The following is a 15,632-nucleotide window of genomic DNA, read 5'->3' on the forward strand; positions in this document are numbered from 1 at the left end:
ATTTTTAAAAAGATTTTATTTATTTATTCATTTATTATTATTTATCCAATATTTATTCATTTATTTATTTATTTATTTCATTTTATTTATTCATATTCATTTATTCATTATTTATTTATTTATTCATTATTACTTATTTATTTTATTTATTTATTCAGAGAGAGAGAGGCAGAGACCCAGGCAGAGGAGAAGCAGGCTCCATGCAGGAGGCCTGACATGGGGCTCGATCCCGGGACCCCAGAATCACACCCTGGGCCCAAGGCAGGGGCTAAACCGCTGAGCCACCCAGGCGTCCCAACATCTGCATCTTTCTCTCTATCTGTGTGGGTTTCAGCATCCATATCCATAAAATCACTGGGGAAGAAAAGTTTCAAATTCCCTGACATACTGGGGCAGGGGTGGTAACAAAGCAAAACTGAGCATTAAGCATAGATGGTCCAGAAGGTGGGGAATTAATTATCAAATAGACAAGGAGTTGTAGACAGAGATTACAGATTTAGGCAGGTAAGTTAAAAAAAAAGTCACAAATGTTAGAAATTTCTGTCAGTGAGAACTCAATTGCTTATAGAGTTGGTAGGAAATGAGCTAAGGACTGATTCTGTTTACTCTGCTCCTTTTTAAACTGTCATGCATGCCAAGAAAGGGAAGAAGGGTAGGGATGAGTCTGGAGAAAACTGACCTTCACTAGTGTAAGAGCTGATTTCCAATCCTCAGCTGAGGTGGGAAGAAGAGACTCAACAATAGGTATTTATCAAGCACCCTGTGCTAAATATAAGGGCTACAATGATGAATAAACTAGACCCCCATCACTGGACTCACATGCTATTGCCCAGAGCTAACGAGAATTACTTTACCCAGTCTCATTTATGTAAGACTGAGGCAATACTTACAAAATACCTTAAGCTCCTCATATAAAATAAGTCATATAAATGACTTAACTGAGGAAATCATTGGGTATATTAATCTTTCAAGGGGCCAATGTTATGCCAGCAGGATGCAGATGATATCGATGTTAATTCCTTTGCCTCAACTAAGGTGACAAGTCAGAGAAGAAAACATGAAAACAGAAGCTAACCTTAAACCAAGTCCCATGCCCACAGCAATGTTACTATATGCCCACGGGTTACCTGCACGTAGAAATGAAATCAGAGCCATGCCCCTTGCCGATATTGTTGCAGGGATATAAGATAGCAAAGAATGAGATTGATGCTTTTCTTTCTGCCTCTTAAAGACAATCATTATTCCTCAGATGACAATTTGTAAGCTCAACCTAATTATGACCAAACTGATTAAAAGACGTATAACATAAGGATTAGCATTAAGGTAAATGCTGCTTAACTTAGCCACCAAGGACACAGAAAGAATAGTTATGTTGTTCAAGAAGTTGTTTGGAATATAAGAGTGATTTCTGCCAGTAAAATCTAGCCTTAGTAAATTATTTAGCACCATCTTTTTCTTATTTGAACTCCCAAACTGGAAACTTCCTAGGATCAAATATTCCAAAGACATGGCTCCTATGTTTATGAGGAAGGCAACTGCCACTAGACATCAGAGATAATTCTGGGCTCCAGGAAGCTGCCTGTATTCTCTTAGCCTCAGATGTCCTATCCACAAAATAGGGATGATACCTTACAGGGGTTAGGGTGAGCAATAACAGAGCAACCACACCTAAAATATCTAGTACAGTATTTGGGAACTAAAAGGTTTTCAATCAATGTTTGCTCCTCTCTCTCCGTCCCTTGTCTTCTAGGACTTTATAAAAGCTTCACTTTTTTAGCCACTAACAGTTTAAGGTAAGTAACTTAAGTATTCATTCTTTTCAGAAAAAGGAAATTTTCTTTTTTTGTTGTGTCATGACTTATAAGTACCTTTACCAAAAGGTCTAAAAAAATGAAAAGCAAGGTCAACATTTGTCCCCACAAATATTCCCCATGTTAAAAAGTCATTGTTTTATAGCAGATCCATGAGGAGTCAAAGAGGAAGATGGAGGAGACAAAAATTTGGCGTATGTACTATGTGATAGATAATCTGCATATTATATACATTACCTCATTTAATAAATACAGCAGCATCTTGGTATCTCTATGACATCAAATCTCAGTTCTGATCAAGGGCTACTATGATGAATAAACTAGCCCCCCATCACTGGACTCACATGCTATTGCCCAGAGCTACGAGATTTACTTTACCCAGTCTCATTTCTGTTGTGTGACCTTGGGCAAGTTACTTGACTTTTCTGTGCCTTAGTTTCAACTATTAGGAAAATAATAGCACTGAACTCACAAGGCAAAAGATGAGTTCATACATGTAAAACTCTTAGAACAGTGCCTGGCACATAGTAAGTATTCAACAATGTTAATAGCTGTCAACAACTACAGTAAGAATAAGAGTAACAATAATAATATTTAAAAGCCCTTAATATTAAAGGTGGCACATAACAGATGCTCAATAAATGCTTCCTGTTATTACTTAGATAATAAAAGTAAAATATGATTTTAAAAAGTATTCTCTTTCATCAAGTTTATTTCATATAGGAGCTGCCTCTATGTCAAGCAGAAATATACGAACATCCACTCTGACTTTATTTTATAGATTATTGAATCAGAAGATAACAAATCTCTTGCTTCCTTTATACTAAATCTCTTTCAGAGCTTCAATAGTGAATTGGACAAATGTTCTGATATCAGGCCATTAGGCAGAATTTCCAAGTATAGCAATTCCTCACTTCTTTCTTTGCCCTTATCCCCATAAACTGTCATAAAATACTAAGTCAATGCCTAACTGCCTCCAAGCAGGGATTGGGGGACAGGGTTGTCTTCTCTTTATTTCTGACAACCCCAATCCTCTCTGTTTCTTTCCTATCTGTTCAGTTCTTTGCCTATTACTCCTTCCAGTATACATTAAGATTCAGCAAAACAACTTATAAAGCTCCCCCTTCACCATGCCTTCTCTCAGGTTCACTAACATTGCTTTGGCTTCTCTCTGTACCTGACCTGATCCATCCTAGCCCATAGGAGACATTCAGTACGTGTTTGCTGGTTGAACAAAGGACTTTAAACTGCAAAATAATCTACATGCCAAGGAAACCAAATGCTGTTCAGACTTGGGCTCACTGCAATTATGTACTCTTTCATCATTTCTGCTTGTAGCCTCAATTAGAGAAGCAGCAGCATGTCTCTTAGACAATTTTAAAATATATGACAAATAGTTCCAGGTTACCATGTAAATAGATACAAAAGATACAATAGATCTGCCATGAACAGATCTCCTGGCACTGATCATTAGAGAGGAATAGCATTATCTGGATATTAGAATAACACTGAACAGTGAGGCTTGATGCAAAATGGACTTTTACACCAAAGCGCTTACCTTTCCAGATGCCGTGAGGAATACAAAATATATGTTAGATCTTTCTTTTGTCCTCAGTGGGCTTATAATGCAGTTGTGTAAAAAAAAATATATGAGAGGGTTCAGAATATTTCAAGCTAAATTGCTGCTATTGAGAAAGCCCTCTGTTTCTGAGAAATGAATAATTAGTTTGAGCTAGAATTAAAAAGTACATAATAAAAAGTTGGAGTTCTCAAAGTACAAAAATACTGTAAAATTCTCTTTAAGTAGGATAATAACTTTCCCCCCAAATTTATAATTTTATACATATTTCATGTGGGCTGTGGGATAATTTAGCTATGCTATATCCTATATTCTTATGAATACTATTAAAAAATACATATTCACATGAGTTACAAAGCTGTAATTCAAAATTTCAACACCTATAGCTTTAAAAAAATGATAGAATTTTAGAGCTGATTCTAATCATTTTTGAACTCAGAGCCAGATTTCTTGATTTCCTTTTCCAGAAAGTTAAGAAAAACCTAAAACATTAAAAATATGATTAATGTTTTAGTTCTTCATTCACCTAGTTTGTGGATTATCCAGCTTCCTTCCTTCCTAATGGAGAGTTACCAGACTTCTGGTCTTAACATGTAAAGCACCTAGAAGAGCTTCTTGCATGTAGTTAAGTGCTCAGTAGCTATTGCTGCTGCTACTGCTATTGTTATTACTTTTACTACTACACTGCGGCTTCCACTGTTGCTATTACTGTTACTACTATTAGTATGGCTGCTACTATTTGTTCATTGTTGACTAGCCCCCCTGACCTCATAGTGGACTGGCAGCATAAATTAAAGGACATGAGAGGCACCTGGGTGACTCAGTAAGTTGAGCATCTGGCCCTTGATTTCAGCTCAGGTCATCATTTTGGGGTCATGGGATCAATCCCTGCATCTAGCTCCTTGCTCAGTGGGGAGTCTGATTAGGATTCTCTCTCCCCATCCCCCTTCTCCATGTTCCCACATGTGTGCACTCTCTCAAATAAATTAATTAACTAATTAATTAATTAAATCTTTTGAAAGAAAGGGTGAATGAAGGGACATGAAACTTACTCTAGACCAGGAGTTCTTTACTTAGAGTCCAAATACCCTCAAGTACCCTCTTTACTTAGAATTCAAATACCCTCAAATATGTGAATTTGGATGGTAAAAATTTACATATTCATTTTCACTAACCTCTAACTGAAATTTAGCATTTCTTTCCACTATAAATGTAGACAACAAGCCGTAATAATATTAACAGTACCTGTGCTTTTGTCACCAGTAGAAATTGCAGGTGTTTTTATATCACTTTACAGTGATATATCAATTGTAGAAATATTGTTTATGTTCATCAATACTTCTCACCACTAGTGCTTATTATTTAACTCATTAATAAAAAAGCATATGAGGTGCCTGGGTTGGTTAAGTGTCCCACTCTTCGGCTCAGGTTATGATCTCAGGGTCATGAGATCAAACACCTAGTCGGACTCCCTACTCAACAGAAAGTCTGCTTCTCTCTCCTCCTCTCTCTTGCTCTCACTCTGTCCCTGCCCCTCCCCTACTGTGCTCTCTTTCTCTCTCTAAAATAAATAAATCTTTTTAAAAATAAATAAAATGTAAAAGCATATATATATTGCTGCATCATAATTCGGGTTTTCAAATATTTTGGAATTGCATATATAATATATAATTGACTTTATTTGTAATCTTATGCATTTTGTTTTGTTCATATAAAAACATAATGCTGAGAAAGATTCAGTAGGCATCATCAGACTCCTAAAGAGGTCCATAGCTCAGAAAAGGCTAGGAACTTCTGCCCTAGCCATTCACTTACAAAGCTTTTATTCATGCTCTCCCATCTGCCTCAAACACCCTTCCATTTGCCTACTGATTGATCCCTCAGCCGAAATTTGCCCTCAGTGAAACCTTCCTCTCTCCACCACTGAAAACAAATTATTGCACTTAATTGCTAAATTTGTACCTCTCTTTTACTAGCTATATGATCTTGGACAAGTAATTAAACTTTCTCAAACTCATTTTCCTCACTTGTAAAACAGTAGTAGTACATGTAATTGGAATTCCAATTACTTGGAAATAATAGTAGTGTATGTAATACTAAGAATGGCTGTGAAGATTAAGCAAGATTATGCATATTAAATGCTTTGTGTAACGTCTAGAGTAACAATTCTCATACTTTTTGGTTTCGGGACCCTTTGGTTTTGATTTAAGAATATAAAGAAAATTTGGCCTCACACAATCATCTAATTCAAGAAGAGAGGAGTATTTTAATATTCTTTTCCAATACCTGTGGGTATTTTTCTCAGATACTCTCCCAATATGACAAGTAGTAGTTAGGTTAGTTGAGATATGGAATCTGAAATGATATCAATAAACTTTTATACACTGTTGCATTAAAATACGCTGCTCTATCTTGCACACTGAATGGATCTTTTATTCACATATGATTTTATAATATCATGCACTGGTCATTTGCAAAGCATTGGTTCACTGAATTATGCAGATCTTCAAAACATTGATACATTTCACTACACAATAAGAAAAAAAATCACATTCGTTAATAGCACTAAAATCTCACTGGAAAAGTCTTTTGATTTTAGGAAGCTGACAAGTTCACAATGCTGAACACAAATCTTCCAAAATTCTAATTTTCACATGAAAGTTCAAATTTTATCATTCGCAACAAATACTGTCAGTTGTTTTTCCTTGAAGTGACAGGCTCACTTCATTCATTTTTGAAAAAACGTCTGCCAAATACCCATGTCTGAATAAATTTTGTTTGCCTGTCAGTTATTCTTTCAAGTAAAAATGGTGTTCCATGAAAAAAAAGGTGGCTATTCTCTTACACAAGTATTTTTCCTCAGCCATCATGCAATGCTGTGTATCAAAAGTGCTTTAAATGTATTTTCCACTATGTCACATAGAGTACTGAGTAGGTATGTATCAAAGGTCTAGATTTAATAAAATTAATAATTTTTTATTGCTTCATCTAGACATTCTTAAGTGAAATTGGCATTGTTTTTCCATAGAAATAATGAACATAATAATACGTCAGTGGAACATTTTGGTGCCACTAATTTGATTCATATTGAGGCACCAACAGTTTTACCCATCATTGCTTTCACACCATTAGTGCAAATGCCAACACAGTAAAAAAAAAAAAAAAAAAAAAAAATAATAATAATAATAATAATAATAATGCCTTAGTATTATTATGAAAATTGTTTTGACCCTGTATACCTACTGAAAAAAGTCTCAGGAATCCCAAGGAACTATCAGCCACACTTTGAGAGCTGCTTAACTACATCACAGTATGTGCTTTATAAATGTTAATTATTGTTATCACTAGCTATAAAGACTGTTTTTTCTAATTAAAACTTTGGAATATAATATTTCACATGGTCTACATGTGAAGAGGTAGAGAAATGGAGACTGTCCCCCTCCCCCCCATATCATTTTTGTTCTTTTTTCATTTTGTCTTATACTATAATTATATCCACCATCCAGACATTAAGGCCCCCAGGACAGCAATAAGACTTTACTTAGGCCTGCTACTCAGCATTACCCACTACCAGCTTTACACAGAACGAGTGCTTAGTAAAATACCTGTTCAATAAATGAACAAATGAACAAATGCAAATCAATCCATTCTAGACTTCCTAGTAACTGGTGGAAGGAGAGAGGTTAAAGTGGTAGATAGTTTATTTTTGTTTGTTTGCTTTTAAGATAGACATTTCAACTATTAGCAAATCAAATTTGTGGGGCAGCCCAGCTCAGCGGTTTAGTGCTGCCTTCAGCGCAGGGCGTGATCCTGGGAGCCTGCTTCTCCCTCTCCCTTGTGTCTGCCTCTCTCTCACTCCTTTCTGTGTATTCTTATGAATAAATAAATAAATAATCTTAAAAAAAAAAGAAAATCAAATTTGTATCATAATCAACCAAGGTTACACTTTATAAATAACATTATACTTAAAACTTTTTTTAAGGAGGCTCCACGCCCAGTGTGGGGCTTAAATTCATGACCCTGAGATCAAGAGTCACATGCTTTACCAACTAAGCTAGCCAGGTGCCCCATATGTCTATAACACTAAGTGAACATTAACTTTTTTCCTTATTAAAAAGATAACACATGTTAATTACAGGAAATACAGACCAAAAAAAGAAAGAGAAGAAATTAGTAGGAATTCTATCATCTAGAAATAAATTTTTAAAAAATTTTGGGATCTTGTTTTTTTTTTTCTATGCAGGTACATAATTTTTTACCTCCTGTTTTGTTACCTCCTTTTTCATCTAACGCTATATAATGACTGTCCTCCTATATTACCATATATCCTTCTCTAACATAATTTTCAAATAATATCATATATTAAATAATATCAAATAATTTCCAAATAATATTACATATTATTTGGATGTGCTTCAGAAATAATTGGTTAAGCAGAGTTTTGTTTTGATTTTTTTCCATGTTATTTCTGTCCCATCTCATCATTAGCCAGAGAAACTAGAATCAGCAGTAACATAGAATGAAACAATAAGTAAACTCAAAGTATCCACCGAGCATTTTTACCTTTCTGTCATTGTCACAAGCACCATGGCAATGAATAACACACCTACAGCAGAAATAGTCCTGAAAACAGGAAAGAAATAAAAATTTAGAACACCCACAAGTAAGACATTTTAAGATGTATCTAGAGAGAAATACACCTGGATCATGTAGCCAAGAAGACAGAATTACCCTCTTGGGAAGCCGCACTGAAAAAATGCTCAATGATGGGATGTGTGGTAAACTGTTCAGCTTGTCCATTGGTAAGTCAACCCAGAAGCTGCATGAAATGAATGGGCAGAAATATAAAGACTAAAATAAGTAGGAGTTGAAATAAGAAGAACTCTATTACTGCATTGGTAAAAGGGACATTTACGTAGAAGTCAAGGGTACTCTATTCTAGATTCTGTTTCAGTGTTTTGAAAAATATATTATCAATCTTGAATTTTCTCCTTAACTTCAGAGATAGCTAGTATAGTCAATTGAATATAAAAGAAACTTCAAACTAAGAATACCACCAAAGAGAGAAAGTCAACAAGCAACACAGTGAGATTGTAAATAAGCAGGAGAAAAAATGGAACTGAAAAAACAATGGAACTGGATATCCTCAAAGAAAACTATATCAATATATATTATAAAATAAACCATATTTCATATATTATCATTATTTTATATATTAAAAATATAGTTTATTTATACATTAAGAAAACTATATCTAGATTTTTTTTATCTGTGGAGAAATGGAAACCTAATTATTTGTAATAAATTATTTAGACAGATATTTAGTTCTAAGCCCTGCCTTCTGGGAGTTATCAATTTTAAAGAACTTTTGTGCGATTCAAAATTAAATTTTTATAAATTATTGGAAATGATAATATAATAACACTTTCTATATACATGTATATATTTTCTGTGACTGATTTCTATTAAATGAAGTGAACTGCTTCATGGTAAAGACTTTAGTACCCAGATCCTTTAAGTGACTAAGGAACACTATGGATAATGATCTTAAGCCCTATCTCCACCCCTCATAATTTATTTGAATACTTCAACTGTGTCCCTCAATTTTTTATAATGCAATAAAATCAGTATCTAGATGGTTTTTAAATGCATTCTTTGAAAATTGTTTTATGTAAAATAAATTTGTTGAATAACTTAAAAATATATATAACTGTATTCTCTCTGATAATCTATGTAATAAATCAGAAGTCTGGGAGCAGTTAGTACTTTCTAATTTTTAGTAAGGTTGAGGAGGTCATTTTTTAAAAATTTTTATTTATTTATGATAGTCACACACACACACACAGAGAGAGAGAGAGAGAGAGAGGGGCAGAGACACAGGCAGAGGGAGAAGCAGGCTCCATGCACCGGGAGCCCGACGTGGGATTCGATCCCCGGTCTCCGGGATCGCGCCCTGGGCCAAAGGCAGGCGCCAAACCGCTGCATCACCCAGGGATCCCGAGGAGGTCATTTCTTTACTCAATATGGTTCAGTGCCTTAACTAAGATTCAGAGTTCCATGTTCTATTTTCTCAGCTCTTTTCGTAAAGTATTGAAAAAATTCCAACCCTCTCAAACTAGCATTTACTTCCTTAATTTACACTTAACACTCCTCCATTCCATTATTCCTCCAAGATCATTCATCCAACTAAATCTGTCCAATCTATCTAAGACAGCATCTTTACAAATCCTTGAACACACCTTCCTAAATTCTGTCTCCAAGTACTTGCCATATAACTCCTCCAATGTTTGCCCCTTTCTACCATTAGTTCCTCCTACCCAAATCAAAATGGACCTGCCTCCTTCGCCAATGTTGCCTAAATAATCCCACTCGTTTTGATCATTCATGCATTAGTTATTTTAAAGAACATAGCTCATTCATATCACCACTGACATATTGCTCTCAAGTTGTTTTCCTGAGGCTATCTTTATTCCTTGACTATAAGTTTCTTGAAGGTAAACACTATGGCTTCTAATTTTTTTGTTTCAAGAAAATGGAAGATAGGAAGAAGAAATAATAAAAAGAAGGAAGAAGAAAGAAAAAGGGGAATAAAAGGGGAAATGGAGAAGAAACAAAAACAAGAAGAAAAGCAGAAGATAAATCTCAAAAAAAAAAAGAAGATAAATCTCTGAGAGTCTATTTTCTGATATGGACAATGAAAATAATGACATGGAGTTGCCATCCCTGTTCCATGCTCTATTTTTTTTCTAATTTTATATTTCTAATTTTAAATCTAATGAACATTCTGTTTAAAACTGCAACCCTCATCTCCTCCCTTACACTCCTTTACTTCGTCTTTTTTTATATACTTATTTTTTTTAAGTTAACCTTTTTTTAAAAAGATTTTATTTTTAAGTAATCTCTATACTTAAACTCAAACTCACAATCCCAAGATCAAGAGTCACATGTTCCCCTGACTGAGCCAGCCAGGCACCCTCTCTTTTTTATATACTTATTACCTTTAACATACTAAATAATTTACTTACTAATTATGTATGTTTTATTATTGTCTCTTCAACCCTACTCAACTCCAAGTAAGCTCTATGATGGAAGAAATCTTTCTCTATTTTGTTCCCTAATTTAACTCCAGCCCTTGAAGCAGTATCTGACACAGAGTAGATAGATAGTAAGCTCACTGAATGAATAAAGCTTTCTGCAAATGTCATAAATAAGCTCTGGAATTTTCACAAATACCCACAACAGAGTCACAGTGATCAATGGAAAAGCTGCTCCCTTGTTAATGCTACATAGCAGCATTATCAACCACCCAAAAAATGGCGATTTAGATCCCAACTAGATTAAACACCATGAAAAACTGCCAGTATAAAGAATCAAGCAGAACTTTACAGAGGATATGGCAAGTCTGGACTTCACCACAGGCCCCCTGAGGGGCTAAGTGTTAACCAAATGAAATGGTGATAAGGACTGACAGGTGGCCAATCTGGCTCAGAGGCCTTAACTACTCCCTCCCCACTCACAGTGAAAGCCACAAAGTACCTATAAAAGGGGACTTGCTGTCTCAGGAAATCTCTCTAGGCAAGTCTCAAATTTCTACTCCAGTTGGCTGAGTTGGTGTAAGCTCTCTGCCTCCAACCCAGTTGTTATCCCCTGCCCTGTGTCTTCTGATGAAGCATCCAATCAGTAGGTCTTTTTGGTTTGCAAACTAATTGTCTTTGGATCTCCTATGGCTCCACCAGAGTCCCTTAGAGAGAAAGAGAGAAGTCTAAGACAGAAGTCTACATAGCTTTTAAAAGGTATGGCTTGGGGATCCCTGGGTAGCTCAGCGGTTTAGTGCCTGCCTTTGGCCCAGGGCATGATCCTGGGGGTCCTGGGATCAAGTCCCACATCAGGCTCCCTGAATGGAGCCTGCTTCACCCTCTGTGTCTCTGCTTCTCTCTCATGAATAAATAAATAAAATCTTTAAAAAATAAGTAAAACGCATGGCTTGCAGACTGCCACCTTCAGAAATGTTTGAAAAACAGTCTTGCCACAACCTCAGAAATTACTCTCAGAGTACCCAAAGCAGTACAGTCAGTAAAGATGGGTTTAAAACTACTTCTACCACCTACAGTCAACTGGTCTCAGAAAAGCTTGATTCTCTGAACCCAAGTTTCCTATTCAAAATAAGCAAACCCCCTTCACAAGGTTATTGTGCACACAGCCTCTTTCCCCTATCTCTAGAGGTAGACAAATTTAACTTGACCTTTAAATTTTGGCTCTGTGTCATATACACTAGCTCAGTCTCAAAAAGCTAACAATATTTAGATGATGTATTGACAAGTTCCAAAGGAAATATTTCCATTACACCTAGAAAAACCTGGGCTTTGGAGTCATATAGGCCTGAATCAGTTGGTGCAGCCAGTTTCCAGGCTTTTTTCATGACCTTGGTTAAGTTACTTCCCTTCATCTATAAAACAAGTATGCAATAAATATTCACAAACTTGTTGTAAGGATTAAAATAGATAATGTATGTAAAGTGCTTGACATAGCCTGATATACTTTTGGTACTTAAGAGCTAATAGCTATTATTATTAATATTAATATAGATATGGTCTAATATATTCTCTACTGAGATGGGTACTGGGATGAAAGAGACCTGGTCTATTTTCCTTGAATGCTAGATCTGGGTCTTTTCTTCTCCAGTAGTACAGTATATTTGTTGTATGAGTGAATGAATGAATGAACAAATGAAAGAACAACATAATGATAAAAAGAACACTACAACTGAAGTCAGGAGCCCTAGATGTTTCACTTATTTCCACCACTAATTAAATAATTGAAAACCTAGATAATAGATATTAGACTTTTTGGACTTCTAAGTTCAAGCTTTTGGCTTTGGCATTGTTTGATTCTGACAAATTGTTTTCCATTTATTTTTTTCAAGATTTCATTTATTTATTTGAGAGAGAGAGCATGAGTGGCAGAAAGGCAGCCAGAGAAGGAGAAGCAGCAGACTCCCCAGTGAGTGTGGAGCCTGACATGGGGCTCCATCCCATGACCCTAAGATCAGGACCTGAGCCAAAGTCAGATGCTTACCTGACTGAGCCACCTAGGTGCCCCAATTCTGACATTATCTGCAAAGGTACAAAATATACATGATAAAAGAAAAGGAAATTCTTAACCTATCACTGAGACCTGCTGCTATAGACTGAATTGTGTCCCTTGAAAATTCATATATTGAAGCCCTAAACCCCCAGTGTGACTATATGAAGAAACAGGGCTTTTATAAAAGTGATTAAAGTTAAATTAGATCATAAGGGTAGGCCCTAATCTAATAGTGTCCCTTTTAAGAAGAGACAGCACAGAGTTTGCTCTCTCTACCATGTGAGGATACAGGGAGAAGGTGGCCCATCGGTAAGCCAGGAAGAGAGCTCTCACCAGAAACTAAATTGGCCAGCACCTTGATCTGGACTCCCCAGTCTCCAGAAGTCTGAGAAAATAAAATTCTGTTCTTTAAGCCATGCAATTTATGCTATTTTGTTATGGCAGCCTGAGCTAAGACACCTGTTATATGCTGTATCTATTAGAAATATCCAACCCTTGGGGTGAATGGGTTGTTCAGTCAGTTAAACAGCTCCTTTTGTGCAGGTCATGATTGCAGGGTCTTGGAATTGAGCCCTGCATCCGGCTCACTGCTTCTTCTGCTTGTCCCTCCCCCTCTGCTCCTCACCCCCAACTGGTACACTCTCTTTTTTTCTCTCAAACAAATAAATAAAATCTCAAATTAAAAAAAAAAGAAATATCCAACCCTACATTCAGAGTTCTCTAAGAATATAATTTTTAATCTCCACACTGCTTTCTATTCCAAACTCATAAATTTGATATTCAGAGGCTCCTTAAATGGAATTGCTATATTACAACAGCAAATTGATAATCCTGATAAACTACTAATTGGATTGAATTTATAAACACTTTCATACTATGCTTCAGAATGTTAATTACCGGTTTGAAAAGCTCATATCCTTTACTCTCTTGTTTACTTGACATTTATTGAGCAAATTTCATGTTTGTTAATAAATTACTCAGTGCAAAATCCCTAAGATATTAAAGTAAATTTGTTCACCAATTTATCCTAACAAATCAACTCTGTCAACTCTAGAAAGAATGGGAAATTCCCCTTCATTTGGTGAAGAAAAACAATGCCTTTAACAAACTCTAAAACAGCTAGGGTTGCACATTGTTTCTTGGTGGAGAAGAAATTCCTAAATAAACAGGTCTTACCTGGGAAACATTTATAGATACTTATACATTGCTCAGTATGGTAGCTATTAGCCACATGTGGCTATAGAGCACTGGAAATATGGGTAGACAAAATTGAAATGTGCCATAAGTAAAATATCTCATTAATAAGATATTTATATTTATATTCATTACATATTAAAATAATACGATTTAGGATAAGATATTCATTTATATTCATTATATATTAAAATAATAAGATTTGGGATACATAATATAAATAATATATCATTAAAATTAATTTCACCTTTTATTTTTTAAATGTGGCTACTAGAAAATTTAAATTTATATATGCAGATGGCATTATATTTCTAGTGGACAGCACTGTTCTAATTAATTCCTTGTCACACTTGAAAGTACTTAATTAAAGCAAAGTATGAATCAAGGATTAAATACGGCCAACAGATATGTCTTATTTGGGCACACAATTAAACAATTTATTAATTTGCGATATCTAAACATTGACAGATTACAAGTCAAAATGATGCTTCCAGGGTACCTGAGTGGCACAAGTCAGTTAAGCAGCGGACTCTTGGTTTGGGCTCAGATTGTGATCTCAGGGTTATGAGATAGAGCCCCATGTCCTGAAGCCCCTGCACTCAGTGCAGAGTCTGCTCAAGACTCTTTCCCTCTCCCCCTACCTCTCCTGGCTCATGTTCTCCCTCCCTATAAAATAAATAAATAAATTGTGCAAAAAAATGCTTTAAAAAAACGCTGCTTTTGCCTTCTTTTAAAAAGTCAGAAGGGCCGGAGCCACCTCTGCCAGCAACATGTTCAAGGTAATTCAGAGGTCTGTGGGGTCAGCCAGCCTGAGTCTGCTCACCTTTAAAGTCTATGCGTCACCTAAAAGGGACTCACCTCACAAAACTTCTGTGAAGGTTAATGAGCTTTCACTCTACTCAGTTCCTGAGGGTCAATCTAAATATGTGGAGGAGCCAAGGACCCAGCTTGAAGAAAGCATTTCACATCTCCGACATTATTGCGAGCCATATACAAGTTGGTGTCAGGAAATGTACTCACAAACAAATGGGGGTTAGACAGCTATGAATATCTCCAAAATGCTCCTCCTGGATTTTTTCCAAGACTTGGTGTTATTGGTTTTGCTGGCATTGTTGGACTTCTTTTGGCTAGAGGGTCAAAAATAAAGAAGCTGGTGTATCCACCTGGGTTCATGGGACTAGCTGCCTCTCTTGATTATCCACAACAAGCCATTGTATTTGTCCAGGTCAGTGGGGAGAAATTATATGACTGGGGTTTACGAGGATACATAGTCGTAGAAGATTTGTGGAAGGAGAACTTTCAAAAGCCAGGAAATGTGAAGAATTCACCTGGAAATAAGTAGAATGCTCCATGCTCTGCCCATTTTAATCAGTTATAGGTAAACATTGGGAACTCCATGCATTTTCTACAGAAAAATGGCAGAGAAGTCAGTACTGAATGTAGTAAATTGGCTTCCTTCTTCAGGAAAAACTATACCAGGCTTCTTTGTTATCTTGGGTGATGCCATACTACCAGTGGACTAATCGGAAATCCTTTCACCTACAGATAATGTCCAGCATTCGAACTCCTGGTTCTCATGTTGCTATTTATGTACATAATTAAAATTCTTAATTAAAAAAAATAAAATAAAAAAATAAAAAGTCAGAAGATCCAGAAACATTAAACCTACATTCTAACATAGCAACGACTTGCAGAAATTGATTAGCAGCTTCCGTCTTTGACCAAAGCATGAGCTTTCTAGTTCATGTTAGTCCCTAATTGGTCTGTTCTACCTCCTTTGCCTGGTTTTCATAGGTATTTGAATTTTGATGTTTGCCTATTGAGAAAAGTTCAAATGTGGAATGGAGTGGAAGAGAAACCATATGCTCTGGATTTTGGTCAACAAATCCCAGTTTAAATTCCAGTTACCCATCTAAATGGCCATAGGACTTTGAATAAGTTATAAGTTTCTCTGAACCTCTGAT

At 35.8% G+C, this 15,632-nt stretch overlaps 1 pseudogene; it reads left to right on the top strand.

The window, feature by feature from the left end:
• The first annotated feature begins 14,438 nt into the window (after positions 1–14,438).
• On the top strand, positions 14,439–15,270 carry LOC140630425 (MICOS complex subunit MIC26 pseudogene; annotated as a pseudogene).
• Positions 15,271–15,632: the final 362 nt, after the last annotated feature.

Source organism: Canis lupus, chromosome 3 (assembly GCF_048164855.1).
Source record: "Canis lupus baileyi chromosome 3, mCanLup2.hap1, whole genome shotgun sequence".
Lineage (NCBI taxonomy): Eukaryota > Metazoa > Chordata > Mammalia > Carnivora > Canidae > Canis > Canis lupus.